The 27,987-nt window shown below is 42.1% G+C and overlaps 1 protein-coding gene across 1 annotated transcript in view; it reads left to right on the top strand.

Annotated features, from left to right (window-relative positions):
- JAZF1 (JAZF zinc finger 1) overlaps positions 1 to 27,987 on the top strand; it is a 620,003-nt gene that overhangs the window by 279,793 nt on the left and 312,223 nt on the right. The window lies entirely within an intron of this gene.

The raw sequence follows: 27,987 nt of genomic DNA, 5'->3' as shown, positions 1-27,987 counted from the left end.
ACTGAAAGTGAGTAGGCTGGCAAAGTGTTACATGGTATTACTTGAACCAGGCAGCGCTTTCTGAGGAGGGAGGAAAAAGGAGCGGTCTATTGGCCCATATTTGTGTGAAGAAAGGGAGCAGGGGTCATGTACTCGCCCAGCTCACCCCAGCAGTGTTCTGTCTTGGCCCAGTTGGGCAAGTGTTGACAATCACAGATGCAAGGACGTCAGTGCCCGTTTGTGCTCCATGACCCAAATAAAATGAGCCAAAACATGTTGTAGCTGCATCCAACAAATCGGCATCAGCCACTATCAGGTAGGGAGATTAGCTTTAACAGCTGTTTTTCTGGGCTTTCATTGCACTTAGCATCTTGCAGTTATATAGTTCACATTTTATATGTTATATCACAATTCTTGCTTTCAGAAGCACACAGTCTCATGTTCCAAACGGTTGTATGATGGAACCACACATGCAACTGCCCTGCATGCCTTTACAACGCTGTCACTTCAAAGCATGCATCATTACTACGCATGCAGTTACAACAACAGTTTTTATCACCATATGCCTTTACCACGAACATTTTGTTGTAAAAGCCTGGTTGGTAAAAACATATGCATGGTAAAAAGTAAAGTTGTAAGTATAACCCCCACATATATACATGTTTGTTTGAATGTGTGTATGCACACATACAGACCTTGCCACCCAAAAACCCACCCACTCTTAAAATACCCTTACCACCCATACTTAACCTAAACCCTAAAAACCCTATACCACCCAAAACCCCATACCCACCCTAAAAACCTTACCACCCAAAAAACAATACCCACCCTCAAACTTAAAAATGCCCCTACCACCCTAAATCCTGTACCCACCCTAAACCTTAAAAAACCCTTACCCTCCAAAAACCCCTACCCACCCTAAAACCTGAAAATACCCTTACCACCCAAAAACCAGTACCCACCCTAAAACCTAAAAATGCCCTCACCACCGAAAAACCCTCACCCACCCTAAACCCTAAAAATACCCCTACCACCCAAAAACCCATACTCACCCTAAAACCTAAAAGCACCATACCACCCAATACCCTGTACCCAACCTAAAAATGCCTTTACCACCATAAAACCCATACCCACCCTAAACCCTAAAAAACGTTTTCCACCCTAAATCGCATATCCACCCTAAAAAACCCTTACCCCCAATAACCCATACACACCCTAATACCAAAAAACACCCTTGCCACCCAAAAACCCATACCCACCCTAAAACCTAAAACAAATGTGCTTACCACCCAAAAACCCACACCCGCCCTAAACACACCTTACCACCCAAAAACCCATACCCACCCTAAAACCTATTAATGCCCCTACCACCCAAAAGCCCGTACCCACCCTAAAACCTAAAAATGCCTTTACCACCCATAAAGCCTTTCCCACCCTAAACCCTTAAAAATGCTGTTACCACCCAAAACCAGTACCCACCCTAACCCCTAAAAACCCTATATTTACATATACATATATGTGTGTGTATATATATATATTTTTATATATATACATATATATATATACACACAAATACTTAATACCGACCTGTACTTACTTGTTATACCTGTTAAACCTTTACCACGCACATGCCTTTACAAAATTACAAAAAAAATACTTACCTTTGAAACCTTTACCACACATATGCCTTTACCATTCATGCCCTTAAAACAAAATTTGCTGTACCGGCATGCGTGGTAAAAGTATATTCGTGGTAGAGGCATGCGTAGTAAAGGCATATGCGTGGTAAAGGCTTCGTGGTCACGGTCCTGCATGGGAACGACCGTGTTGTAATGGTTGTTTCCCATCCCAAACATTATGATAATTACAATTATTTATGTGGTAAACACGCTCACTTTGCTATAAATAGATTTAAAATATGCATTTTTAGAAGCAAAACGTGGGTAATTGTTAACCACATGAATAGCTTTTTGCTTCTTTGTGTTTGTAGAAGAGGACACAACGTTTCATTGTACAGATTATTGATGATTACCTGTAGAGCTTTAAAAATCAATTTCTGATCACAACAAAAAAGCACCTGCATGAAAAATGAATGATTGTTCTGTGCATGCTGCTTGGAGACTCCGTTGGTACTGTGGACTAAGTGAACATAACACTGGTGACTTGTTATGCTAACATTTTATTTTTCCTCTTTTTTAAAATCTTTTTCAGAAGGCATTGAATTTGTCTCACGTTATCAATTTTTCTAGTCTGTCTGCTTCTGGCAGGGGTTCTGAATCCTACAGAAACACACTATGCATCTAAACTGTCTTACTGCATTTCAAATAAGAAAAACGTAACCAGCTTAATCGTGTTCTTTAGTTTGATTTTCTTAACATTGTTTAAATTGATACAATGTAGCCTTGTCCAAACAAGACAATATCAAAAAAAACAATTGACGTTATGTACTTTAATAATGTAATATAAATTTTAAGGAAAATATATAATTTATAACTGTTTTTTTTCAATGGAAGGTAGCTCAGCATTTGATGACATCCTGGAATGGCAGCAGAGGAGGTATGATGCCAAACATGCCTGATAAAATACAGTAATCAGAAAGGCACTGCGAGAAATTGGATTATTATTTTGTGTGGGTTGATTGCCCATGTCCAAGAATAATCACAGCCCTTGTCAGGGTGAACTCTTAAAGTCTCTTAATTAATCTGAACTCATTCTGAAATTAACCTGGTAGCGATGGCACAGAGCAGGCATGCTTAACTTAGGGTAATTTGTAAAGTATTTATGCAGTACTAAAACAGTAATAAAGTCAAAATGTAAAGCAATACAAATCCTAAACCGATTAGGAAAATAGAGTAAATGTAATTAAAAAAGATAACAAAATTAAAAAAAATCCAATATGGGAAACAGGAGATATAATTTTTTTAAAGTTTTAAGTAGAAATAGTGCCGAAAAGCACAAACCACCAATGTTGGTCAATGATCGCGTCAAATCGGGACCTAGGCACAATTTTAGGATGACTGCGATGGAGCGCAGGTCTGATACACTAACCAGGTGTGTCCTGGTCAAAGATTGTACCTTCTGGCTTAGGGCCTGGTTAAGACCTTGGCGCATGGGATACTCCGTCAACAATGTGACAGATATCCTGCCTGCCGCATTACTTGTTCCATAGGATATAATAGAACTTGTAATACGGCGGACAAAATATCCGTCACATTTGTGACAAAATATCCCATCCACCAAGGTCATAATCATGCTCATACTCTTTGAAGTTGCTATCCAACACAGAAGTATACTTCTAAATCCCTGTAGGATATTAGGGGAGGCACCTACTGGCTCACAAGGAGAGCCTGACAGCAGGGTCCAATCCAGGTCCACTTGCCACTGGTCAGCTAAATACTTCTAGGAAAAGGCCTCTTGCAGCTGGTTTCTCCCTGTAGACACAGAGGTAGTCAGCGATATGTACTTTGGAGTCTACGTCCTTGTCCTAGGTACAAGAGGGAGTGGGTCAAGTCCTTTAGGGCTCTTCTAAGGTCACAGACAACAAGCTTGGTTATCTTTTGATCTTGAGCTTGTCCAGAAAGTGTTCTGAAGTGGGTGGCTCCAGGCACACCCCATTTATGTCTGGAACTAGCTAGGGAGTGTGGGGGGTCACTCCTCGACACTCCCAAACCAATAAGGTAAATGCACCCAGGGCTAATCCTACCTACGTTTGTAGCAGTTCCTGTCTACTCTGCGGCAAACAGGCCCAAAAGGCCACCTGTCAGGGCTTTTACAAGATGGCAAAAGTCTTCAGCCACACTAAACTTGAGATCTGAGGACTATGGGGTGGGGAGTGTCCTATGGTAATGCTAATGCCCTCCTCCATCTAATACTAAAATCCAATTTGAAGAAGGCACTGTACCCACAAAAACCTAGAGACAGAAGAACGGTAGGACAAAAGCGGGGTGCTCCAGGAGCAAGATAGTGGATGCACAAGAATTTCCTTGGCATCCTGTTCTCTCCCTTTCAAGTGTGCCCTAAGTGTTACATGTGGCTCAACAGACCTGTCAAGCAGGATTTGGCACGGTACTGTCAAAAGGAGGCACACAGTACCCACCCTCCATATTCGGGGGAGTTCAGAGAAGTCATCCCTGCCCATTAATTCCAGCCTATTGTTTGCTCCCCTGAGGCATTTACACCATTTTTCATACCTACACAAGGCTTGAGCTCAAGCTCAGATCTGACAAAGGATCATGTCAATTATCCTTCTGACAGTTGAGGCAGGGAAAGGGTAACTTTCTAAAAGTTACTTTTCCTTAATATTTATTATAACTCAGACTTCACAATTGAATTGGAATTTAATAAATAACTATTATATATATATTGGTTTCGTTATTTTTCTAGTTGGCTCCTTTCTCCTTGCTCCTCAGTGTTTTTCTATGGGCCAGCTAGCCTTCTTACAGTGAAAATAGCTTTCGGGGCTAGTCACTGTAAGGACTTGCTCACTTTATATTTCTACATGTCCTACGTTTAGATACCATGTACCCTCACTGTGGTCTACCAGGCCTACATAGGGATGACTTATTTTTATTTAAATGGAAGGTTTTTACCTGTCAAAGGGGGTTTACTTTGACAGGTTGCATTGTATGTTTTGTCCAGTTAGGCTACAGTGGTAGGCCTGAAGCCATGCTTGAACTACAGTGGAATGCACAATAGATGCTGAAGTGCACTAGTGGCATTTAACTTCCAAGCTTTGGGTATATGTCGTACCATATGCTAGGGACTTATAGCCAGGTAAATATACCAATTTGGAGTGTGCCAATTTGACCATGTTTAAATGGTGAGCACAGGTACTTTACTACTTGTTTTCATGGGTAGAGTGCAGAAAGTTATAAAGCCAGCACAAAATAAAGGGACCAGAAAAAGATGAAAAATATGGAGTGACCATACAGAAAAGATACATTTCCTAGAGGCATGTTCAGGGACAAATTAAACTCTGAAATTCTTTCAAGATTTGCTTATGTTTGTAGAACCCCACTGATCAGTGGTGTAATGCAAAATGATGCTTCAAAGCCCCCTTAGAATATGAGGAGGGGGCCCTTTGTCTCCCATATCTCACTTATACTCACTCGTTGGTCTTGGGTTGTTCGAGTGCACCTCACTGGTTAAGGGGGAGAGTCCCTCAAAGGTTGGGGGCCGTAGATGCCACAATGTCTGCAGGGGCATGCGTTATGCTCTTGCCACTTATGTCTGCTGCTACTCTATTGTCAAGCAACCATCTTTGTCCGTGATAAAGGAATCCTTCTGTTACAAGTCTTCTTTTCTGTGCAAGTATGTGGCTTCAGGTAAACAATTATACAAATCAAACTGTTGACACTAATGAGGTGTATTGGGTGTGAACTAAGTGGATATAACGGCATTAAATATTTAATTATGTCATAACTCCTAAGGTACATGACGCTATGCAGGAGTCAAATAAACAATGAAATAAAGTGTGCCTAATGTGCTTCTAAGAAGTGTGGGAACAGAAGCAGGTGGCTTGCAGTCGCAGCTCGCTCTAAGTAGCAGGGCGGCATGCATGGGCGGGTAGGGAGAATGTCATTAAATAAAAAATAATAAAAAACAAACAAACACCTCCTCCACCGCGCGCCGCTCCTCTGTCCCTTGTTGACTGCAGGCACAGGCTCCCAGCCTGCCCTGCACCAGTCCTGACGCTGGTCAAAGCAGCGTCAGGATTGGCTGGGAGAGCCAGCCAGGGCACTCCCATGCAGACTGGGAGCCTGTGCAGGCTCTCTCCAGCCCAGCAACCTTGTTGCTGGGCTGGAGAGATCCCTGTGCGCATGTGTGTTTGGCTGGCCGTAGACGTGCACTCCCCTTCAGTGCACAATACCCCCGTGGCCCCGCCTCTTTTCCCCAAAAAACATTTATGATCTTTTTTTTGGAAAAGGTTTGCAGCTGCCGCTGCTGGGGGGGGTGACGCTCCTCCGCCCTTATGGAGGAGCCACCCCTGGTGGCTTGTTCGTAGCTAGTATCTGATAATTTAGTAGAATAGACTTCTGGATGAGTGTCCATATCGGACATGAAAGTCCTATTACCACTCTCTAAATACCAATACAATGCAGCATTCTTCACAGTAAAGCCTGTGCTGTAGCCAAAGAGATTAAACAGTGGGGATACCACCTATTTATTTTTTAGCAGGTTTATGTAGCATGAACAAGATACAAATGGGTAACTAACTAACTTAGGGCCAGATGTAGCAAGCCGTTTGCATGGCGCAAACTGCAAAAAACGCAGTTTGCGCCATGCAAACGGCCTCACGTGATGCTCATGCCCAAATTGCGAGTCGGCTCGCAATTTGGGAATGCGACTCGCAAATAGGAAGGGGTGTTCCCTTCCTATTTGCGACTCGCATCGCAATTCAGAGTTGCTTTGTGACCGCGAATGCGGTCGCAAACCAACTCGCAGTTACCACCAGTGTCACACTGGTGGTAACACATTCGCAAAAGGGAAGGGGTCCCCAAGGGACCCCTTCCCCTTTGTGAATGTCGACATAAATATTTTTTATACTCTGAAGAAAACGAAACCAAATGGTTTCGGATTTTTTTTCATTTTGCAACTCGTTTTCCTTTAAGGAAAACGGGCTGCAAAATGAAACAAAATCTGCTTTATTTAAAAAGCAGTCACAGACATGGAGGTCTGCTGACTACAGCAGGCCACCATCCCTGTGAGTGCAGGGACTCGCTATGGGGTCGCAAAATGAGACCCACCTCATGAATATTGATGAGGTGTCTCTTTGCGACCCCTTAGCGAGTCGCAGAAGGTGTCTGAGACACCGTTCTGCATCCGTTTTTGCGACTTGCAAATTGCGAGTCGCTCAGACTCGCAATTTGCAAGTCGCAAAAACTGATTTTGCTACATCTGGCCCTTATTTATTTATCCATTTATTTATTTAGTTAGTTAGTTATCAGGTTTATGTAGCACAAGCAATACCCAAAAGGGTAACAGAGTGCTGTACATCCACACAGCCACCATACATAAGCACATAAGGTTTGTTGCATTACATTGCACTAGAGTAAGCTGTTGTCTTGCTAAGATACTTAAACTAGCTATTGATAACATAAAATCTGTATTAACCGACATTATATATGCCTCTTTTGAAACAACATCAGTTTAATCAGACTAGAAAGAGCGATTATTTAAACATTGCTGGAGAAATCTTCAGCAGACCCCTCAATTTCCAGTATCTGTTTCCCATGTCTCGCCTACCCTTCATGGCAAAGGTGACAGAAAAAAGTAATAAACAGTTATCAATGTATATCAATGACAATACTAGACGGGGCGAGATACAGACAGGATTTCTTGCCCATCCTGGAATAGCGCTATCTCCTCTGGCTGCGATAAATAAACAGCAGATGATTCAGAGTAAAGGAGGTTTGGTGCCACTCATCCTCCTGGATCTATCCGCAGCCTTTGGATACAGTGTCACACTTAATGTTACTTATCCGACAGCTGAAAATCGGTGTAAAGGTTCTTGGCTAAAATCCTTCTTGCACCTGCACGACCAGGAAGAATTGATGGTTCTTACACCTCTGTATATCAGAATCTAGATTGTGAGGAACGTCGGGACGCATCTCGAATCTTTATGTTCTTCAATATATATGTGGCATACCTGGTGCGACTCATAAAACCCTACCACCTGGATGCAATAATAGATGAGAATGAGAGCCAAATTATTATTGGAATGGCTGGGGAAATCTTACAGCCGAGTCTAACATCTTTATTGTATGTCATCAGTTGCTTCTTGGATGAGAAACGATTTTTTATAACTCAGTTCAGAAAAGACTGAGATTTTGATTCTGGAAGTATCATCTTGCATTTAAATCCCATTTATGATTGTCTTTATCTTTAGGAAAATGCCCTACTCCAGTAAATTAATTATGTAATGTAAGATTTATATTTGATAGTGAATTAGACTGCTATGTCCAATTTGCAAAGCTATCCTCATCCCGTTCTTGCATGTAAGGCTTTTAATTAAGTTAATTCCCTTACTGGCTTTTGATCAAATATTCACTGTGATCCAAGCCATCACAGGTCTACACTTCAACTACTGTAACTCTTTACCTTCGTGTTTCGAAATACCAGCTTAATAAGCTTGAAGTGGTTCAATATATGGCAGCCAGAGTTCTGGGGCTCTCCAACGGTTTTCTATCTCTCAACAGCTAAACCTCTTACTTTGGCTACCCATGGAAAAGCAAGTTAGAGGTAAATTTGTATTTGTCATATAGCTATCGGTGGCTAAAGCCATGAATTTATTCGGAACCTTATATTCTTAGATGCTTTCACAACCTCTGCTCAGGCACAACTAAATTATTGATCTCTCTGTAATGTCCAAACTGGTTGTGGAACCAGATCTGACAACAGGAAGCCAAGGTTGTAGTTCTGGATCAGCCCAGAAAGTACCGAGTATGGTGTGAGAGCTGGTGATCAGTTAGGGCCAGGTACAATTAGTTGATGTCCAATTTGTATTGAATGCAACCGCCTGGTGGGTGATTGTAAGATGGCATAACCTTACTGGAAAGAGGCAAGAGATAATAATGTATGAGCCAAATCGTTGGCAGGTGAGCAGGCTGGTCATCTGAATCTGATGGGATAGTACTGCACTGTGATGGGAAGGTCTTCTTTAAACTGACATATCAAATGACTAAGTATTAGTAGTTGTAGTAGTGGCAGTTGTAGACTCTCACATGTGCACACCATTCTAGGGTAGGGGTCCTGCTAGAGATGAGATCTACGTCAGAATCTCTTAATTCAGGCTAGATGGATGTTGAGTTTTTTTAGGCGAATAACTTCAGATATCCTTGTTGATAATTAGCTGGCACACCATAGTGAGGTATTCTGTGCCTTATGAATGAGCCATTAAAACTGTTTTCTGTCCTTGAAGGGGAAACCAATGCAGAGTTTTCAAATCGGTTATGAAAAACCTACAGTGACATAGCATCAGGGGCATAGCTTTGGGGTGTGGGGAGGTGTGCATGGTATTACACCCCCTACTAAATGGATTTTGTTGTAAATAATTGGGTAGAGGTGCTTTCAGTCGGGTATTGTGAGGTGTCTGTTGGATTTCACCGAGGATTTTTACATGCACACACAGACTAAAACGCACACACATTCTCTGTCACTCTCGTCTGTTTTGACGATCTTAAAAAATATTGAGTATGTTACAAAATATGTTGTTTTAAGTACTGCTAACAATCTGCACAGCTCTCCCATTCCACTGCCTCTTAAACTCCCCTCATGTTGTGCTCTCACATCATGCATTTTTCCATAATATGCCAGTGTGATTGTTGAGAAATCGGAAGATCACACCCGCCTAATCTTACTGACCAAGCAACGCCCCTGCCCAGCATGTTTCTAAAGTTTGTGATCTTGGGGAGTTCCTTTTATGAGAGGGCAGCACGGATTGTCTTGCTGTGGAAAAGCATAGAAATCACCACTACTAATGCCGAGATGTTTTTTATGAGGACAATCTAAACCGGTATACCCACCAGAATCTAGCAGAGATGTAAGAGTGAATTATGAGCTGTAGCACTGATTTTGGGAGAGAAGGAATAGCTGTCAGGTATCACACTTGAGTTGCAAAACTTCTTAGCTGGCCATGGTGGAGGTAAAATGTCAACTGCGCTCTTTAAAACAAAAATAAAAAAAACTTTAATTATTCAGCACCACTGTATTGGCCAACCAGCATATTTGTGTTGCCCTGTACTATCTCCTTAGAAGACACAGAAGGGTGCCTGTCAGAAATGTGGCAGTCACTTACGGCGGCTAGCATTAGTATCCTAAACTCCTTTAGGGTCTCAGCCCCAGACAACTTTAGCTGCCTGTTGGATAGAACTATTGTTTCCAATACATAACATATACTTATAGTGGGCTTTGAGCCATCCCCTTGGTTATGAAAAGGTAGCCTTATTGTCTATCTCAGGTCTGTTTTTATTTGTCCCAACCAGAAGCATTTTTGTGTCACCGTTTTAAGTTGTACTGCACACTCTTCTTTCTCTTTCCTGCAAACAAGCACTGGAAAAGCTTATCGCTAGGTCTTTTACAGCTGAGTCCTATTGGCTTTGCCAAAGCTTGTTTCATTTAGTGGTATTTGATATAGTCAATCCATTGAACTGAAAGTAAGTCTTTATAATGAGAATTTCGTTTCATTAAACTGGACTTTCCCTAGCTCAGTGACACAAAACACAGGTTAACCATCTAATCAACTGTAATGCCTCACTTCAATATACATTATCTTGTCTTGCAACATTTGTACTGTGCCTGATGTCCATAACGAGGCCTCCAGGCACTTTCATCTAGTTGAATAAGCAGTGATTGGCTCGTATAATGTGCGTTATATAGAGTGGCTAATATGGGATGTGTTTAGATCCTATGTGTGATATTTAGAAGAACATCCGTATGAGGGGAACTTGTTTACTAAAGAAATACATTTTGCTTGAGCTTCTTAGTGGAAGTACCTAAGGCCACATGTACAAAGCTATTTAGTGGTCGCAAAGGGGCCGATTCCCAGAATCGGGCTATTAGGAACTGCTGAAAAGCCTTTTTTAATGTACAAACCCTATTTTGGGAGTTGGTAACCTATTAACCAAATTGCAAAATAGGCTGTGTGATTCGGTATTGGGGAGGGGCGTATTAAGGGCATCCCTTCCTAATAGCGACTTGCACTGGCATGTACAAATGTTTTGCGACTGATTCGCAGTTTCCCACTAACTTCAAGTTGGTGGTAACCCATTCGCAAAAGGGAAGAGGTCCCCTTTGTGAATGTGGGCGCAAACATTTTTAAAAACATTTCTTACATTTTTTTTTTTTTTAAACTTTTCATTTTTGTTTTCAAAATGCATCCCTTTTTCATTCAAGAAAAAAATTGCTTTAGTGAAAAAGCAGTCACGGACATGGTGACCTGCTGACCTCACCAGGCCACCATCCCTGTGATATCAGGCCATTCCCAATGGGTCACAAATTGCTTCCTTCCTCATGAATATTGATGAGGCAGGTCCATTTGCGACCCACTGGGAATCGCTAAATGTGCCTGAGACACATTAGTACATCGTTGTTTGTGGCTTCCTAATTGTGAATCTTTGCGATTCGCAATAAGGAAGTCACAATCAGGATTCTTCGTACATGTGGCCCCTAATGCTTTATCTGCCTAAGACATCATCCCAAGTATTTGAATTTCACTCCAAATCATCCTCGTTTTTTGCTGCTCTACAAGCTAGATTGCTTTACGACTCTGGTTAAGAGCCCTGCATTGACGATCTGAAGGCTTGATCTAGTACTACAGTAAAAAATATATCCTTGCGGGTCAATTTAATACTTTGAACCTCTGTTCCCTAGAGAGCAGTTTGTTTTTGAGAGAGCCACAATTCTTGATTTTATATCCCAGGCGCGCTGGCAACAGCGGGTTAGACATTGAGAGGAGGGAGATGGGAGTAGAGATGGCACTAGGCATGCAATGGTTGAAGGGTAGTGTAGAAGAGAAATCATTAAGGCATCTTTATGATCTGACAGGTAGCATTCTCTTGTCTTACCCCTATTGTTGCAATAGTGTGTGATTATTAAGAGGACTCTGCAATTTACAGCAGGGAAGCAAAACTGCTGGGAAAGGCCAAGAAATGATTGTGAAAAATGTGCGGATTTGGGAAGTGAGCACTATATATTCACTCGTCAGCACATCATTCTTTTAGTCGGTGACATTCATTTCTAAGCTGCTGACAGTGCACCTGACACTGTACGAAACAATAAGAAGCAAATACAGGGTCAGTGTAAGATGGGATCTCGGGGCAAGAGATGTGCGATAAGGGAGGTGCAGGCAGCTGGGGGTTGGTGGTCGATACTGGAATGTGGGAGCTCTAAGGAGCCGCACAGAGAGCATCACTACAGTGCACATGATTTTGGGATGTGATGAGACCACTTCATCTATGTAAATCACCGGCCCCACCTCGTCGCAGTGTGCACTTTGAGTATGGTATCATACTACCTAGCAATCCTTGTCCACTTCACCTTTGTTTCCTGCATTTCTGGAACCTGCAGAATTTGGATCAACTTTCTTTCCTGCTCTAACAGTATCGCTTTCTGCAATGCATTATTTAGTATTCTTGTGGAAATGTTTCCTCTTTTGGATGGTTTTCTTATTTCTTTTTCAGACTTGAGGAAATCCTCAAGTTAGCTGCTAATCTTCCCCTTCAAGGGAATAAATGTTTTGATTTTAGGTCTCGCCTACATAGCGCATGCGCTTTGCTGCGAGATGTATTGTTTACGATTGAGTGGGTTTACAACCCCTACTGTAGCATATTATTTGTGGTTTTCACTATCATTCTCAATTGCAATCTTTCGATTATTAGATCCCTTGGGCTTCCCTTCTTTTCTTGTGTTAATTCCTCCATGGAGCATGACCCAAGTACATGTTTTTTTTGTCTTTTTGCAGTTTGGGTATTATTCTTGGACGTGCAAGGTGCTTTCCTACTTCTTTAACTTAGGCATATAGCTTCTTATTAAGTTGCTTTACCTTATCTGCCACCTCTATTGATGCTTTAGTTGTGTACACCATTCCACTCTACAGCACGTTATTCCACACTACACCACACAGTTCCACTCTGTGGCACTCTATTCTATGACACTCCACTCTACTCCTCTATACTCTTACACTCCACCGTAGTCTATGCCACTCCACTCTATGCCACACCACTCCACACTGATCTATGCAACTCTACTCCACGCCATTCCATACAAACCTAGCCGCTCAACTCCACTCCACCCCAGTCTATGCTACTGTACTCTACACCACTCTCTCCCACTCTACTCCACTCTACATCACTCTCTTCTACGCCACTCCAGTCTACTCAGCCACTCACCTCTGCACCACTCTACTTTGCACCAGTGTACTCTACATCATTCTTCTCTATGCCACTCTACTCTAAGCCTCTCTACTCCACACCACTCTATTCCACTTACACAACTCCATTCCACTCTATGCCTCTCTACTCTGTCACGAAACTCCTCTCTACGCCACTCCCCTCTATGCCACTTTACTCTACACCACTCCACTCCTCTTGATACAGTGACACTCTGTCACTCTACTCTAGCAACTCTATGCCGCCCTACTCTGCCGCTTCACCCTATGCCACTCCATTCTACTCTGTGCCACTCCCTGCCAGTCAGCGCCATGCTACTCTATAGCACTCCACACTGTGTCACTCTACTCCATACTAATCTACTCCACTGCACCCCACTCTATGCCACCCTAATCTACACCACTCTGCTCTACATCACTCCACTCACCTCTATGCCACTCCCCTCTATGCCTATCCACACAATGCCAGTCTGCGTCACTCAACGCCACTACACTATACACCACTGTATTCCGTTCCACTCCCCTCTATGCCATACAGCTACATCACTCCACTATGCCCCACACCACTCGATTCTCCCCCACACTAGTCCACTCTGCGCCAGTCCACTCTAATCCACACCCCTGTACTCGCACCACTTTGCTCCATGCCACTAATCTCCACCCCATTCTACTCCACTCCATTCACATCATTCCGGTGTTCTAAGTGATCATTTTAGCATTGTTTCTAATAGAATTTGATATTGTACTCTTGGTAGTTTGTCAGTGAGTTTTTAAGAGCTTAGAATAAACTAAGCAGTAGTAGTTTAGCTAGCCTATTTCTAGGAAGTTTATCAACTTTCCCTGTGGTTAGTAGGCATAAACAGGCAGATTGTACTCCTCTTTTTGTACCAGTTGATTGAAGGAAATCCCAGCCTTTTGGGAAATTGTAAAGTAAACGTCATGGTTTTACCTTCCTAGAAGGAGGATTTATCCTTTTCATTCATTCAAGCAGAGTACTTTTTCCATCCAGTGAAATGTGTGATATAGGCATTCTGTGCCCTCTCTCTGGCTTCCAGAATCGTTTAAGATTAATTAGAGAATTGTTAGCATACACATGGATGTACTCTTGATGATGATCTAGTCTGTGTGCTATGAGAGAAAGTCCCTTGTTCCCACACGGCACTATTCGTACTGATGACTCCTCCCACCCAATACACACTTGCTCGCTTTCCTTTTGAAGGAAGGAGCAGAAATAATTTAAGAATGTGCCATACACCCCGGACACTGAGTCTTTTCAGAAGGATCCCATGTGCCACAGTGTCATAAATTGTGTACACTGTGGAGAGATAAAAAAATAATAAAGCAGCTCATTTCCCTACACCAAGGTTAAGCTGAAGAAAGTTGCAAGCCACATATTCTTGTAGTTGATTAGTCATCTCATTCTCCAGGATTTTCCTGAAATATGGGACGATTGAAATAGTTCAGAAGCCTGTCAGGCATTGTGGCTTTGCAGGTGGTTCCTTCAGCAGGTGGGGGTGGTGATTGTATGTTTCAATTATTATGGAATAATTCTCTTGGCTGTTTATCGCATTGTGTTGTCAGCGGTCACTGAGCAAAAATTGTTTCATGCTAGAAGCAGGAGGTGGTTCAGCCTCCAAGTTAGAAGCTTATTTTTTTTCGCAAAGGATAAATGGTGATCTCTTTTCACCTGTTTGAAGAATAGAAGCAAGCCTGAAGAGGACGGGCGCGATTGACGGTTCCAGTATGAGAAGAAAAAAGTTCTGTAGTTTGGATTTTCTTTCAGAAATAATCCCAGGAATTTCTCTGTGACGGCCCGTTGACTAGTTGAACCTTAGGACTTCCAAGTTTTCCATCAGGTACATTACTGATACTGAATCAGTTCTTTCAATCCAAAGTTTGATGGAATGGTAACTTTTAAAAGGGTAACATTGTGAGGGAGATGGGCCAATGAGACATCACACAGAAAGTAAGAAAAATGCAAAGCCTCCCTTACGGACTGTACTAAGTGAGAGGGACCCTGAAAGGAAACAGAAACCTTCCAAATGAGACACCCTGAAACTGATGAAGATTGGCAATCGAGTCTTGCAAGAACTGGGCACTACATGATTAAAAACATCAGCAAGTCATTGCTGACCAAATGTTATTTTGCAGGGCAAGACACCTGTATCATGTATAATGCAAATACAATTTTTATGACTTAAATCGTTTCTTTGGCTGACGTGCTTTTTTCTTACTTGCCCCCCATGCATATGTAAAGGATTTATGACAATATGACACATGCCTTTACCATGCATGCCTTTTCCACGCAGCCTTTACCAGGCAGGTGCCTTAACCACACTTGCTTTTACATCACATGGTATTATAAGATTATAAGTCAAGTGAAACATATATTATATACACTGTGTATGCGTAGATTTTTTTACATTTAATATTACATGTAGTGTTTTCCTTTTTTGGAGGAAACCACCTCCAAAGCCCTCCTTTTTAGTGTCAGGCGTATGTGTCTCGCTTGCAAGACTGTTGTGTACAGTAAACAGCTTGGAGCCCGCCTGTCATTCACAATTTGTTGGCTTGAGTGGCACTCTTATTTACAACATCGTATTTCGTCCACTTCAAGCCTGGCATCATTTACATTCCTCTCTGTGGTGCAGGGACCAAGCACTGATTGACTTAACTTAATCAGTGCCTGTCCACTGCTCCAGACGTGATCGAGATACTGTTTTGCAATGTTTTAAGCATATGATTAGCTAGTGCCATCCACACCAAGCTAAAAAAAGTGAGCAAGTCCTTTGCCATTCTTGCAGCAAATTCCTTAAGCATAGTATTAGCTAGTGCCATCCATGCTGAGCTGAAGAATGACAAAAGGTTTTTACGACTAAAGCCACAATATTGCGGCTTTGGATTGGTAAAATATTGTCTAAGCCAACCTGAAATGAATAAAAGCAGTTCCAGGCATGTGCTTAACTCTTATTACAGCTAGTCAGAGAGACATAGCTTTGTCCAAACACGAGGGGGCACCCACTATGAGACGAAGCAATAATCTTTCAGGCTTAGAGTGCCGCATAAACTATGCAAAAGAGGATCAGGGAACTCTTGGTAGTTACCAAGTTTTAGGTGGAGAGCAGCTCTCCTACTTCCACCATGTGTGATAACGGCATGCATCGTAAAAGCACAAAAACGTACCTTGGTGGTAAAGGCAGCATTGTAAAGGCGGTTTCCGATCTATAAATATCTATTGCTCTAGACAAGGTAGCTTCTTCTATTTTAGGACTTTTGGAGTACATGGTTTATGGAGATTAAGAAGTAGCACTCAACGCACATTGGGCCAGAAGTACGAAGCCAATTAGCAACTGCAGAGCTTGCAGTTTGCTAAATCACTGGATTTGTGACCACTAAATGGCTTTTACAAATGTACCAAACTCATTTTGTGATCTGGGAACTGGTTATTTATATCCAAAAATGGGTTTAGAAATGCTTTATTATCCCAATATGAAAGGATATGGTTTGGACTATTACTGACAACTCTTAAACTTTTTTTTTTTTTATAATTTGTTTCTTAAATTCACCCCTATTTCTTTTAAGAAAAGCAGCCCACATTTCTTTAAAAAAAAGTACTTTATTTAAATGCGATCACTGACACGGTGGGCTTCTGTCCCCAGCAGGCCATCATCCCTGTGATGGCTACACTTTAGAGTAAACTGCAATTTATGATCTAAATTATTAATATTCATGTGGTGGGTCAGATTCTGACCCACTCAAAAAGGGGACTTTGCAAACCGACCTATTACAACATAAGCCAATTCGCAAAATCTGACTTAGGGCCATATGTATGAAAACGTTTTCCCATAGACACAGAATGGGTAAAATCCTTTGGTACATCTGGCCCTTAATTCCCAAAAAGTTAGTGCGCAATTTGCAGCAACTTTTTCCAAATTAAATGTAAGTACGTCTAGCCTATTATTCCTATGTCTCCCTCATTTGAAGAGTTTCACACAGTCTGTTGTGAACGGGTGGCTCATTTCTTCTTGGTTCATTCATTGAACGCTGCTGTTGTCCTTCCTTTAGAAGTCTAAGTAGTTACTGTCCATATCTCCATCAGACGAGTCTCAGAGTCCTACAAACTATCAGAGCCCTTAATGTGAAGAGGAGATTATCCTTGCACCAAAGGCATACATTTACATGACTACTAGGATCACAGAGCCCTGGAATCTTTAACGCCTTTCTGTTTAGTGTTCTGTTTTTCAGTACTCAGTTTCCAAGACTGGAGCTAGCTAGTATGCTTACCTGGACCATCAGCTTATCAGCGATCTGAATTGTATTCTTTCTGTTTGTAGTCTGTAACGCACCCTCATTATTCCTCCTAGCTGTTGGCTTCTCTTTATATAAGTCAAAAAGTATTTGGGGCCAGATATAAAAAAAAGTATTTTTCTAGTTGGCAACAACCCAATTTGCAGAATCTGTCCATTTCCGGCCCCACAAATGTTTTTTTTAAATGTACAAAAGCACAAATTATGATTCAGTAACATGTTACCAAATCATAGTTTGTATTAGTGATTCCGTATTTGGAAGAGTAGTGTTTACGGAGCCCCTTCCAAATGCCGAATCGGTTTGGTATTATTGTTTTTTTACCGAATTCCAGTCACGAAACAGTAATACTTTACCACTAGTTTAAAGGTGGTGGTAGCCCATTTGCAAATGGTCCCCTATTTGAAAACGTTAAAAAAAAAAACAAGGATCACTTCCTGCTTTTAAAAAAACACTTGTAATAGAAGTCAGTGGACCCAAGGACTACTGCTTTCTCTTGAAAAATTATACTTAAACGTTTAAATTTCTTTTTTTAAATGCATCTCATTTTCCTCTAAGGAAAATGGGCTGCATTGAGAAAAAAAGATTGCTTTATTAAAAAGCAATTATATAGTCATGGTGGTCTGCTGACCCAAGAAGCCACCATCCCTGTGATGGCGCTGATTGATAATGGGTCTCAAATTGCAGCCTGCCTCATTACTATTCGTGAGGTGGGTTGATTTGCAACCCAATAGGAATCGCTACTAGGGAATAAAAGGTTTTGTACATTAGGGATACCAACTTCCCAGTTGCGATTCAGAGATAATCTCATTCGGAAATCATTAATCCCAATCTTAAAATATCAGGCCCTTGTTCTTTCCACAAATGTCACATTTCATGTGAAAATCGCTCCATTCATTCCACAGCCTGAATTTTCAGTTAAACTGCTCGTTGAACCCTTCCTATGGTCACTGAGTTCAGATACAATTGTTCCATCCCCAACAGTGCCTGTAATTTTGTACGCCTACCTGGTGATAGAATAGCAGAGAGGCAGAACTATGTGCTATTTTCAGAGACTGTAAAACAAGAAGCATATTAACTAAATGTACTCATTCGAACTTCAGACAGATACCTAATTCAAAGAATGTTGATACATACCGTGTATATTTTTTAAGGGAATAAGATTTTTTTTCTGATAGCCGTTGATGTGGGTTTAATGTAAATATTTAAGGAAAAATACATTATTAATTATATGGTGTTTACTTTGTGTAAATTATTAAGTGACTTTTACGTAAGTGGGCAGAACTGATCACAGATTGTACCTTTGACCAAGTCGAGGAAGAATGCTTTAGTTCAAAAAGCATATAGCCCTCTGGTTTTATGGTTTGTCTGAAAAATCTATTAAAGGTTTTCATACTCGTTGCTTAGGCACGGGGACATGTCATGCAACTAAGTGTTAATTCGTCAAGTTCATGAACGTTGAAGGAGTTGTGAATTTGATTCATGTGAAAGCCCAGTCGTCTGTAGGAAAACTATTGCTACCTTATCTTTAGTAGTTTTGGGTCATTAATTTTTATGGTTCGAAGTATCATCATTCCATTTTATTTCTAAGGGGTTGACTTTTATGCTGGAGGTAGGTCCACAAATCTCAACGTACAACAAACAGAAGGATCAGGCACATATCCAATTGTTCCATCATCTCGGGGGAAAGGGAGCATTGACATCACTTGGCTTTTAAATGCTCTTGCTGTACTTACAGCGGAGCAGCATTTTTAACTGAGCACAGCTGTATTTCAAAGATTCCCATTCTGCGAACTCTTACATGCCTTGCTGACTGTGTGTGGCTTGTTAGTTCATCATATTTACGGTACTTTAACTTCTTATATTCAGAATTATTGCAAATCCTTCCAGTCTGGAGCTAAATACATTGCTGAAGGTGGTACTTCTCCACCATTGGTATCGTGCTGTAAGATTAAATGATGTAAAGGGTTAATTAATACATTTATGTTTCACCTTTGTGAGTTCAAAAATCTCAGGGTCTGTTCTTGCTCCGATTTCCCCCTAACGTTTCATAAAACAGATGATAGTTAAATTGTTTTCTGAAATTTTGTGAAATCGTCTCCATACCTGATTTTTTAACATTTTAACAGGGTATTGCTAACCCTTTGACATAAGGCTGTGAGATTTTTTTATCTCCTCTGGTCATATACCTAGGTATTGGAATTTCAAGAATGGACCTTTTGCCTGACCGGAATCTTTGTTGAAGAAATGCTTAACACTTAGGGCCTGATTTCGAGTTTGGCAGATGGGTTACTCGGTCACAAAAGTGACGGATAACCCACCCACCATATTACAACTTCCATTGCATATAGTGCACTTGCAATAAGGTAGACAGGATATCCATCCCTGTGATGGAGCATCTCATCCGCCAAACTCTAAATCAGGCCCTTAGTTCTGCAGAGGCATACTTGGTTTAAGTCACAATTAGCATTCTGTCTGCTTCACACGCCTAAATATGTTTTCATGTTACTTTGCACTTCATTTAGAAATGTATATCCCTTTACAGTGTGACATTTTGAAAATGTGAAGCTAATGCTAGAAAGGTCAAATGGTAGCAGGCTAATAATGGATCCCGGTTATTTTCACATCCCTTCAGTATGGGGAGCTCAGTTATACCCAGTTACTCACTCACTAAAGAGAACTGTAGGTCACTAGATAAAGACGCATCTTAACGTGCATTAACCTAGAACTGAGGCTAGCTTCTGCCGTTGGCTTTCCGTGTAGTAGTTGCTCGTTGTGCCAGCACCTTCTTGTGGCAGGCCTTCCATAGAGGGCTATACAGGTGAAAATATTCATTTCTTCTAGTAAACAGCGCAGAGTAGGATCTCTGAAGTAATACATGAGGGGACCTCGAATGTACAGGACACACAGGGTTCCTTTTCTGTCTCTGCAGTAAAATCGCATTGCTTTGTGTCTGCTCTTTACTGAGCAGGACACATTTTATAACTATGTACTATTCCATATTCTAACGTACTATGCATTTGTTTATTATTTTCTCTTTACCCAAAAATTATGCTTGTGGTCGTTAGATTGTAACAAATATTTTGTGATGTGATGTTAATTAAATTGTCTTTGTACCTCGCTCTAAAAGTAGGACCAATGCAGTAGTGGACTAATTTCTTCTAATATGTTATATATTTATAGTCATTTATTTTCAGGTTTTAGATAATTTCTCTCATGTCAATGAGATATGTCTTCACCACTGTTTCTAACATGCCCTCACTAGCATGCATCAGATAAGCTACGCTATACATGTTTTATATGTGTTTATAAGTTGTGAACCTAACTTCCCTTGCTGGGATTCCGCTGGTGTCCCATAAGCATGAGTCAACAGGTAGCAGATAGCGTGTTGCAGTGTGTGCTATTTTCCAACTTCCCTTTACCCTTGCCTTGTGCCAGAAATCCCTTTCTTGTGGGTTTAAAAGGCGATACAGTGTACTTAAAAGGGAGACGTGAAAGTGACCTACAAAAACTGGTCTTTACTGTCGTCCTTCCACTCCTTTCCAGTGCTCCATCTCTCCCTGAGGATCAAATTACCTTGTCTCTCTTGCACCTTATCCATCCCAAACCTCCCATGTCTTTTGTGCCCAACCTGACAACAATTACCAAGAATACTTAATCCCTCCAGTATCCCTTTCAACCTTCCACACCCTTCCTTGTCACTCCCATCCTTATTGTTCCTGCAAACTCTTGCACCATCTAACAAGAATGTGTTCTCTCCTGCATCTGATCCCAACCTTCCACATTCCTCCTTCAACTTGTGCACCAACTGACAAGAATACCTGTTCTGTTCTGAACCCCCTCCCCAAAGTTTTACATCTTTTATGTCCAGGCTGGCACCAATTTAGGAGAAAAGCTAGTCTCTCCAGCATCCCTTTCCCACTTTCCTGCTACTGTCGGCGTTATTCTGCAAACACTTACACATCTAACAAGATCACCTGCTCTCTCCTGTACCTCTTCCCTATCTTCCTCATCCCACAGCCCAGACTCAAACCAACTGATAAGAGCACCTAGTCTCTGATGTACCCATTTTTCAACCTGCAGATCCCACCAACCCTCTCTTGTGACAAGAATACATGGTCCCTTCTCCACTGTGTATGCTGCTCCTACCCAACACCTGCCACATGCTTCCTGCCCACTTCCTCATCAACTGTGAAGAATACAGACCTGCCAACTCACATGGAGCTACTGTGTGACACACAATGAGATGCGGCTCCTCTGCTAGCGCCTAGGTGCGTCGCCCCCACTCCCCCCACCCCCGTTAGCAGCTGCAAAACTTTTAATAAACAATGTTTATTATCGTTTTTTGGTAAAAGGGGCAGGGCACAGCACTGCAGATCTATGTTTGTCCAGCCGTCTTGGGCTGGCCAAACACACATGCGCAGTAGGCTCTCTCCAGGCCGGCACTGTGTTGCCGGGCTGGAGAGAGCAGGTCTAGGCTCCTTGGCTTAGTGCTCCTAGCCAATCCTAACGCTGCTATGGCTGGGAACCTGTGCCAGCAGCCAGCCTGCAGGAGAGGAGCAGCGCAGTGGTGACAACGGCGGCGGAGATGATAGAGCTAAGTGGTTTATTTTTGTTTTTTGTTTTTTATTATTAATTCCCCATCCTCCCCCCACCTGTGCACGCATCACCCTGCCCCCATTTAGCAGGGCGAGCCGCTTCTGCGCACAGTATTGGCTCCACTCACACAGTCACCCGGTGAGGAGCCAATATCACACAATGGCAGGGAAAACAAGCTAAAAACCACTGTAAACAATGTCTTTCAGCTCGTTTTCTGAAGATTTTAACTGCTGATGTCAATTAATGGGTGTGAAAGCACCCCAGGACATTGGCTGCAGCCTCAGCAAGATGTTGTTTTATTTTAGAGGAGGGGGTATGGGACTGGGGTGGGGGTGCAAGTGCCTCCTAGGTGCTTCTCGGCATGAGGCCCCTCCCCCTCCTCACACTGAGATTGTAGGTGAAGTTGGCAGGTCTGAGAATTTCCCATCATTTCCCGACCTTCGACATTCTGTTGTTCTCCACTGCACCCACTATCAAGAAATGTATTGGGTGACAGAACACACATTCCCTAGTTCTTGTCTTGTGAATTTAGATACTAAAACAAAGTGTTTCAGCCATTTGAAAGACTCTCCACTGGTCCATTTACAATCATTTAAGGACTGTTGCTTAGCAATAAATGCCTGTAAAGATCTTTTGACATTATTAATGAAAGAAATACATTTCAGATACAAAGTTTTAAGGTCGAGCATAGCAGCGCGCAAGCACTGCTTTTCTGACGTGTTGGTATCTATGTGGGCTTTTAACCATGCCCATGGAACGCCCATCACTATCACTCGTTCGTTGGCTTTCCTTTCAAAAATTCTTTGCTATCATTGGTAAATGGTTTACGTTTGTCCCTTCTTGGGCACTTTTGTTACCGCCTTGGACATCGACCCGGTTACATGGATACGTTTGCCAATATGTTTGACTGCGAGCTGACTTCTTTTTCCTTTTGTGGCTCTCCTTTGCGCTCATGCTCATGGCGGCCGTGGCACTTTGAATCGGCTCAATTATGTCAACTGTTTTGCTTTGCATTTTCAGTTTATGTGGCAAGAAAAGTCCAGTTTGGAATTTACAAAGACAATAGCTCTAACTCGAGCAAACTTGAGACCCACTGCATTCAAATGCTTGGTTTAGTGGACTATGGTTCATGAAGTATCGATCTGTGGTGGTCTATTGTGTCTAAAACTTACAAACGTTTTTTTCCCAAATAAATGTGTTCCTGCCATACTAACTTGTTGCATTGTTGCACATTGTTTATTGCAAAACGCATCTATCCGGAAGGGAGCATTTTTAATTTGAGATTGCTTTGAGTAGTATCTGCGTTTTTTCCTCCCCTCAAAATAAGGCTTCTGCGAGCATGGTACAATACATGCAGAAATATTACACTCCATTTTGTGCTCGGGTGCCAGGACTGTGATTTATGAAGTTCAGTGAACAGATATTAGAAGGTGCGAGGGGGTTGTTCTGCTTTATCCAACTGCGCATGTGGAATTAAAATCGAGCTGGTCATATTTCAGTTTTACGGCCCGTGCAGGCTGACGCAGTTCATTATACTGGAAGGGGAATCTGCCTTTCAGTGGCTCCCGTACCCGGCTCCCAGATGGGCCCTGCGGGGCCGGTGGCAGTACTGAGCTCCCCATTAGAGGATGAAAAACACCAACACGCCAAGCACCATACTCACGAGTTAAATATGCATTGTTCATGCGTTCTCCTGTAATTGGGAAAATATAATCTTGTATGTTTTTTGTATTTTTCTTTTATACACCAGCGAAACGCCAAAGCACGCGCCGGGTACACACATAGCGGATTCGCTCGGCTGTGGACACGCTAGTTTTCAAAACACAAATTGAGTGTGGGATTCGTATTTAAAAGTCTGCAGAGGCCACGTGAAAATGCTGACGGTATAAGATCTCTCATTATGAATGAGATTCACCCAGAAAATATTACTCATATCCTCAATAAAAATCGTTTTAAGGCGTATAGTTTTGAAACGTGATCATTTATCGTAAGGGCGCACGGCCTGCGGGTGATTTAAAATGTGTCTGTAGAAGCCTAAAAGCGCTGTCCCGGGCCTTCAGTAATTGCGACTGATTTGCGAACCGTAAATGTATGTTGATATACCTGTTGGTATTTCTCATAAGGATCCCAACCGGTGTGTAAGGAACATCAGGGCCTGTGGCAGACAGGCTTGCTGGTCTCTGAACCCCACTCTTTCCACGTGGCTTTTGTACAGACGCACCGCTGTTGCTTCAGTGTGACCGTGATCGCCTCCCTCCCAGAGAGAGCAGAGGCATCAAGCTATTCAATCAAGGGAATAGCCAGAAAATTAAAATATTTCTACTTTTATGGCGCATCCTTCCATTCAACCGCTGATATCTACCAGTGGCGGCTCCTCCGCTTTGGCAGAGGAGCGTCACCCTCAAAACTTTAACAACAAAACGATAATATACTCTGTTTATTATTGTTTCATTGTTAACAAGTGGGAGGGCACTGCGCACTCCCCTCAGTTTGCATATATGATTGGCCGGCCATCTCGAGCTGACCAAACACACATGCACACTGTGCTCTCGCCACCCTGTGTTGCCTGGCTGGAGAAAGCAGGCACAGGCTCCCAGTCTGCCTGGGAGCTCCCTGACTGTAGGTGCTCCAGCCAATCCTAACGCTGCTCTGAGCAGCGTTTGCATTGGCCGCAGCGTAGGCTGGGAGCCTGTGCAGTGACCAGGACAGAGAAGCAGGGTGGCGGCGGTGCAGGTAAGTTTTTTTATTTTTATTTTTTAATTGTTTTTGTTACTCCCTGCCACCACCCCTGCTGCGTGCCGCCCTGCCCTTTTATGACGCAGTGAGCCGTGCCTGATATCTACCATTTCACATTCTTTCATCCACTCACTCCTTCATCCATATTTCAGTCTTTCACTATTATGTTCCTACATCCATCTGTATACCCATCCATAGCCAAACCTATCCATCAAATCCATCCTTTCAATCATCCATTCCTTCATGCAACCTATCACTCACCCACCCATCTATCCACCCTTTCACTCAATCTATCCATCCAACCTTTCACTTAGCCATCCATTCTTTCAGTCATCCATCCAGCCTGTTACCCATTCATCCACCCACCCACTTATTCATCCGTCCATTTTTTCACTCATCATCCATGCATTCACATCTATCCACCCTCTCACTCATCCATCGATTCTTTCACTCATCCATTCTTGCATCCATCCTTTTTCTCTTATTTCCATCCTTTCACTTATCCTTCCCCCTTTTCACTGATCCAGCCACCCTTTTTACTCTACCATCCATCCTTTAATTTACCCATCCACCCATCATCTACTCATCATTTCACTCATCTATCTATCCATCCATCATCCATCTATCCACCTGTCCTTTCACTCATCCTTCCACCCTTTCATGCATGATTTCACTCACACCAAGTCACCCACCCTTTCACGTTAATTTTGAGCATTTAAGTGTGGAGTAGAAGACAGAAGAGGCCCATTAAGAACGGCAGCCCCCATGGTAGCTGCTAATGCGAGGGGTTCATGATGCCCTTGGATTCAATCACTTGTGTTGTTGGGCTTTACGTTCCCCTTTAGTATTAGGTAGTCCTTGATGGGCCTCTTCTGTTTGCCTGTCCAGACAAAAGCTCATAAATAATATGTAAGGGAATTCCAAATAAGGCACGTACAGTAAAAGTAACAGAGGGAAAACAAGCATTGGCAAAGCCAATAGGTATCGTCTTTTGGAACTGTTGGCAATATCAGTGATTTTTAGTCTTGCTGCACAAGGCTTAAAATCTGGGCCCGTGCCACTGCACCTGCTGCAACAATGGTAGTTACATCCTTGACTGGTTGAGTCCACTTTGGATTTAGCATTTCCTTCCAAAATCAGAGGATAGCCCTGTGCCATCCAAATCTAAATTAAGCCCGTAATTTACTCCTTAAAGATATGATTTCTGCAGCAAAACGATTCTATGAAAAAGGGACTCCCCTCAGAAATATTTTTATTTCCACATGAGTTTTTCTATTTTTAATACTTGACAGGACATTTTTCTTACAAGTTCACAACACTGGGAGGGTAAAACACATTTAATAAAAATCCTATTGTTCCTCGTTTTGGAGTCAAAACCTTCTGACATTGGGATTTCTGGGATGGTATTTAAGTTTGTACAGGCAGAGTTCAATGCTGGATTACTAACTTAGCCATCACATGTAAAAAGTGTGCCTAAAAGTGAGTCTAAATTCTCCATCCAAATGCTAAAATAACCTACCTGTAGCCTGTCTAACAAGGAAGCCAGATGCCACAATTAATATGGACAGTTTCCCAAGAATACTAGTTGGGAAACTACTCCCAAGTGGTAGGTTAGTCTTCGAAGGGACAATTACAATGGGACAATCCTTAAATAAGGTTGTTATTTCTGACACTGATGAAACTGAGTGGTAAAACTGGATTGATTATGAAAGTTTGTCATCATCACACTGATATAGGTTTAGTCTTGAAGGCAGAATGAGGCCGTTTCCTTATCAGTCTGTTGACTTTCGTTAATGTGATGCAATAAGTCTAAAAACAAAATCAAGTAGTCAGACACTCGACGGTTACACTTGCTGTCTCTTCCTGTTGAGGGTTTTAAGGTATTAGAAGTTGGAAGAAAGGGTCTGAGTCATGTTACCGTCACCTATGCATGTCACGGTGGCTACCTCAGAGCACAGGATGGCCGAGAGAGAAGACCTCAAGGATTCTAGCACTCTGAGCTTCAATTGAGAACAAATTGATTTTAAATCACTTTTGCACTATGATCATGTTGAGTCTGGGGATCTCAAAAGGATGGTGTTTAATAACATTTCTCAAGGCACAGAAAAGACTCTCTCTCTTCTTCTACAGAAGCTTTAGAAGAGAAGTGCATTCACCACAGGCCCGCTTTGACATTTTAAGGGGTGCTATCAAGGTTAAGAGTGCATACATTTTGCTCTGATTTATTTAAGGTCAATCCCGGACATGGTTTTGCACATTACACAAGAGATTTAATATTTATTCTTATCAGCTCTATTTCCACCGAGAGGGTCTGCCACTGATGTCTGAGAAGGAGGTAGCATAACCACCTAGAACATGCCTTCCTCTACACACTTAGTGAAATGGTGGAACACGGTGGTGGATGTGTAGCACACCTTCAGTTTTTTGACACATGTCTGTGTCTCACCCGCCTCTAAATGGGGTCCTAGGTTTTCTCATCATGGCAACTCACATGGTAGCTTTTGTTCAGCATAGGCCTTTCAGTGATCCGATTGCAAATAAAGCTGCCTCTTCCTAATGATAGGTACTCTTGTAAAGAAGCCAGCTCAATCCTGGTCAGCATCGCAAAACCAACAGGGAGCATACAGATGTTAGACGCAATGTTCCTGGATCCACTAGACTCCCATACATTAGACACCAATACTTCCTGACAAAAACTAGGCATGCTCTGGGAAGCCTAAGTAGCAGATTCTGAATAGAAAATGTTGCCAAAACGAGTTGCAGAGTTTTTTCCCCGGGGTATTGGCGTTCTTTGGATGTTTGCTATACCCCAGCATAGTTATATATTCACTTATAATCATGATCAAACATTTTGAGTAGAAAATGCAGCACATACGCTCAGCATGCATACCAGTTTTGCATTGTTCGCCGCTAAGGGTGGTTTGTTATTGACTGTGGTTTTGTGATTGTGGTTTATTCCCAGTTCGTGTACTACACTTCATGTCTTGTTAATCGCCCAAGTTGTAGAGCCATTCTGCTTGTCTGCGACCTGATCTTCTCCTAAGAGCACTGGTATAAACCCAGCGTAGGAACACTACTAAAGGTTGTAGCTAGCTATTCTCTTCTGCGCTCTAACGCATCCATCTGGTTTAATATATCTTTGAATATAACTGCAAAATTTTTACTTGACTCCATTATTAGAGATTTTAAGCAAGTGTAATGTTTTTATAGTGTGTTTCTGGACTGTGATCTCTTCTTCCGGGCCGCCTGATAAAATAACTCAATGTTTAAATATGCCTGCTGCTGAGAAAAAGGCAGTGCATACATGCATGTTTGTGAATAGAACCTCCAGGCATTTATCCTTCCGAGGTCTATAAATGAGCACCAAAGGATGGGGCTTCAATAATGTTTGTAATCCGTGTTTTGTGATCTCTGAAAAGTCTTGTTTTAAGCGTCATGTATTTGTTGGCATGGTAACATAACCATCCTATATCGACTTCCTA

The sequence above is a fragment of the Pleurodeles waltl genome, chromosome 10 (genome assembly GCF_031143425.1).
Source record: "Pleurodeles waltl isolate 20211129_DDA chromosome 10, aPleWal1.hap1.20221129, whole genome shotgun sequence".
NCBI lineage: Eukaryota > Metazoa > Chordata > Amphibia > Caudata > Salamandridae > Pleurodeles > Pleurodeles waltl.
Note: the sequence above shows the minus strand (reverse complement) of the source record. Positions and strands in the feature narration are given on the sequence as shown.